The following is a 4,912-nucleotide window of genomic DNA, read 5'->3' as shown; positions in this document are numbered from 1 at the left end:
GCCCTGTTTCATTTTGTACTCCAAGACCAAACTTTCAGTTATTCTGGTTATCTTTTGGCTTCCTACTTTAGCATTCCAATCCCCCATGATGATAAGGACATCATTTTTGGTGTCATTTCCAGAAGGTGTTGTAGGCCTTCATAGAACCAGTCAATTTCAGCCTCTTCAGCACCAGTGGTTGGCACATAGACTTGGACTACTGTGATGTTGCATGGTTTGCCATGGATTGTATCTCAGTACTGCTTTTCCTACTCTTTTTTGACTATGAAGACTACTCCATTTCTTCTGAGGGATTCTTGCCCGCAGTAGTATACATGATGGTCATCTGAATTAAATTCATCCATTCCTGTCCATTTTTGTTCACTGATTCCTAAGATGTTGATGTTCAGGCTTGTTATCTCTTGTTTGACCACATCCAGCTTGCCTTGATTCATAGATCTTACATTCCAGGTTCCTATGGAGTATAGATCTTTGCAGCATCGGACTCTCCTTTCACCACCAGATGCATCAGCAACTGAGTGTCCTTTCGGCTCTGACCCAGTCGCTTCATTCTTTCTGGCGCTACTAGTACTAGCCCTCTGCTCTTCCCCAATAGCATATTGGACACCTTCCAACCTGAGGGGCTCATCTTCTGGCGTCATATCTTTTTGCCTTTTGGTACTGTCCATGGGGTTTTCATGGCAAAGATACTGGAGGGGGTTGCCATTTCCTTCTCCAGGGGATCATGTTTTGCCAGAGCTCTCTGCTATGACCTGTCCGTCTTGGGTGGCCCTGCACGGCACAGCTCATAGCTCCATTGAGCTGTGCAAGCCCCTTCGCCATGACAAGGCAGTGATCCATGAAGGGGAAATTTTTCAATATTTTATAGCAAATACAAATTTTAGGTTTGTTGGTTCTCTAGTCCATTTGATATTTCTGTATTAGTTATTTGTTTTGCACATACTGAAGACAGACTATTAAATAGAAGCACAATTATATTATTAATTGTAATATAAGAAAAGAATGATCCAATATATGTAATATATTTTGCTTTGTAAAGTATATTAATTGAATGAAAGAAATCAAGGAACTCTTAACATTTATTCCACAAAAGATGGAAAATTCAGGCTTTCCAGCCAATTAAAGACAGCATCCATTATATTAACTTTGAGAGCAGTGACAGGTTCAAGCTTCTTTGAATTCCTGAAAGACAATTCAACTTAGTTATTTTTTCCCAAGGAACAGCTATTACACTAATTAGGAAACAAGAACACAGGCTGTTGTTCTCTTTCTTTTAGTAATCACTGCAAGTCTCACTTGCTAATTAAGACTGTTCAAGGGTACTGTATGGGTTCACCATTCTGCTTAGCTGCAAACAGTAAATGAGAAAACTAAATACAGTTGAATCATGGATGAGTTAATCACAACCCAGGAAAAGTTCAGCACATTTAAGTCCCATGGATACATTAATCTATTAATACCAATGGACCTAAACTTAGTTAATATTTGCTGAATCATGCTTGATATATACGAATGCGAATACGAATGCATCACTCCATTCTAGAGTGAATTAGGCACTTCCTTTTATGAGAATAGATTTGGATTTTAAAAGGATAGTTAAAACAGCACCACAGTTCATCTCCAGCCAACGATCTATATAAGTGGGAAAGGATTCCCAACAGAGTCCTTTAAAGCTCTGGTTGTCCCTTAGTCAAAAGCATGTGTGTAGCACTACAGTAAGCTTTCCCCTTTACTAGGAGGTCTGTTGGTGTTACATTAGGAAGATTTCGCATAAGCAAGCAAGCCTGTGTAGAAGATATTAGCCACTCGATCTCACTCTGGGAGCACCAAGAGGCCTTCATTGTCAGTGGTGGTCGAATTAGCCACAGTGTGTAAGTGCCATGCACTGGATGGACTAAAAGGAAGGACTTCTTCATGTAGCACATAATCAAGCTGTGCAACTGGATTCCACAAAATGTAGTCATGGCCACCAGCTTGGATTGCTTTGATGATTAGACGAATACTTCGAAGTAAAGCTATCCATAGCTATTAGTCCTAACAGGTATATTTAACCTTGTAGCTCAGGAAAGATGGAACACATGATCAGGAGGGGCCTATTGTTATGATCATGTCCTGATTGTGGACTTTCCAAAGGCATCTTCTTGACCGTTGAGCAACTGGTCTAGATAAGCCTTTGGTCTGATCCGGCAGGACTCCCACACCCTTATCACTTCTGGAGTGGGGAAATTTAAGTAACTCCTCTGAGCATTATGGAGAATTTCCTTCCATCAGCACTTCCCATCATCCCAAGGCAGCCCTGAGGCTACGGAACTCTGGCAGGACCCTACACTAAGACTAGCCCTGCCACCATTTAGGTCACTGTGGATGACCAAAATGGAGAGCTTCCACTCTGTGAAAACTGCAGAGCCACATTGTCACTCGCTACCATCCTTGTCAGAGCAAAAACCTACAGTGATGTAGGAAGAGGTCCACTCAAATGTCTTCGCTGCTCGGTGCCTCAAAAACTTCCACATTTTGCAGAGTTATATGAACCTACAAGAGGAGGGGAGAAAAGTTGCCTTCTTAGCCTTTGAAAGAACTTCAGATACTAATTCTGTTCATTTTTTTGTTAAAAACAAAACAAGAATGCACAACAATATTTTGAAATAAATGATTTTGGCAAGTACATGACAGAGGGTGATTAAATATAGGAGATGCATTACTGAAGATTTTAGTCTGATTTGTATTCCGGGACACCTGGAAAGCACAACTTTTTTAAAGGTTTCTAACATCTAATTTTCAGCAGAAGCAAAATAAGCATAGGTGAGAGCTCTGTTTTTAAATGTGTGACCTTTACAAACAGTTTTGCCTGCCTGGCTCCAAGCTTGCCACTTTTTGGCACCAGGTTAAAGCCGTCTTTTAGGCCAAGGCCTTTAAAGACTTGTTTGGATGCCGAGGGGCTTGAGAGGATGATCCATCCAAGGTGTTTTACAGACTCATTCTTCGTTGTTGTTTGTTTCACCTGTTTTAAACTTTTTAAGGTTTCTCTGATTTTATGATATTTTATTGTCTTGTTTGTTGGATACTACCTGGAGAACTTCAGCTATGGAGTGATATAAAACTGGAAGGAAGGAAGGACAAAGGGAAGGAAGGAAGGAAGGAAGGAAGGAAGGAAGGAAGGAAGGAAGGAAGGAAGCAAGGAAAGAAAGCAGGCAGGGAATTTTTCTGGGACAAAGGACAGATACTAATATGAACTGATAAACCAGATGGGAGGCCCAGTCAGCACAATGGCTTGTTATGACTGTGGAATTATTTGATGGGGTTAATGAAAAACAATTTGACATTAGTATCTTTTTTCTTTTCTTAACTTCATATTATTTTTAATGTTTTGGTTGGATTTTGTTCTACCCAGACTGTGACATTTTTCTTTTATTGTTTTTTTCAAGGAGCAAGAGAGAAACAAGATTATTTTAAAATATATACTGTATATGGATCATGCATATCTGGAAACCCCAGATGAAAATACTCCCTGGAGTTGCTCCACATCTTCACCATTTAATTTTGCTTGTTCAGCTGCCTTTTCTCTGCTCCGTTTCACTACAGAAGACAACAGGGGTGGTGAGAAGGGTAAGTCATCGATTCCCCTGCCTGTTTTCTCACTGTCCTATCATATTGATATGTTGCAATTGCTATGGTGTGTCCCTCCTCAATCTGGAATCTTCTTCCTAGCTTCTCCCAGACCTCCTCCTCCTCATTGATGGAGCATTGCAGTTAGAGCACTGCAAGTGCTGGGGAGAGGGGAGGAAGAGGCCACAAACTCTTTCTGCTGCCCCAAGATGAGAAAAAGGAAGCGAGAGCAGCAGTGGGACAGAGACAGGTTCACTCACTCACACACAGAGGGTGCTACTGAAGAAGAAGGAAGAGCCGTGGCTCCAGTAAACAGAATGGGCAGTGTTTACTAAAATAGTGTGCTTAGGGAACGGTTACCTGAAGGAGCTCTCCTTCCATATGTGCCTTCCTGCCACTTAAGATCTGAGGCAGGTACCCTTCTCTGGGTGCCCTCCTTGCAGGAGATTAGGAGCGTGACTATCTGGAGAAGGGCCTTCGCTGTGGTGGCACCCCAATTGTGGAATTTGCTCCCCTGGTGCCATCACTTTATTCTTTTCGGTGCCAGGCCAAAACCTTTTTATTTTTCCAATGTTTTAAGATCTGACTGTTTTAAGTGGGGTTTTTATTATTGCAAAATTTTAGGACACTGTGTTTTAATTGATTTTTCTTTTCTTACATTTTATTGTTAAACTGTCCTGAGACTTCAGTAATGGGACAGTCTACAAAAGTCTTAAATTAATTAATTAATTAATTAATGAGAAACCAAACTGAAATGGGAAATTCAAATCTTTTATTGAACATGACTGAGACATCACCAGGTGGCCTTAGCTAAGTCACTATTTCACCCATATAAGCTATAGGAATAATTTAATACAGATATTCACAGGTTTGAAGGGTAATCCATTTGTGAAGCCTTATATTAAGCCACAGAACAGATAGAATAAGCCTGAAGAAAAATCACAATAAAGATGATCTGTTGGCTTCCCTGAAGAAGACCGGCATCACAAGGTAGAGGTTCTGCAGGATGCACTTGCTGCATTTGAGCAACTGTCTGAGCAGAGGTTTAGAAGCAGCAAGAACAACCACAACAACAACTATAATAATACAACTGAACAACTGAGCCAGCTATTATGACATGTATGAGTGACCTGGACTTGATAGTGCTTGTTATGAAAATAGCAAACTCCAAATAGATGGAAAACTTACAGCCCTAGTACAAAGATGCCATTCTCTGGAATGCAAATTCCTTCATTGTTGATATTGTCAAGCTTCTCCAAAAGTCACCTGTTTTAACATATCTTCAGCCTTTACCATAAATCTGCAT

Source organism: Varanus komodoensis, unplaced genomic scaffold, assembly GCF_004798865.1.
Source record: "Varanus komodoensis strain SLA01 unplaced genomic scaffold, ASM479886v1 scaffold31, whole genome shotgun sequence".
Lineage (NCBI taxonomy): Eukaryota > Metazoa > Chordata > Lepidosauria > Squamata > Varanidae > Varanus > Varanus komodoensis.
The sequence above is the reverse complement of the archived record's forward strand: the minus strand, read 5'-3'. Positions refer to the sequence as shown.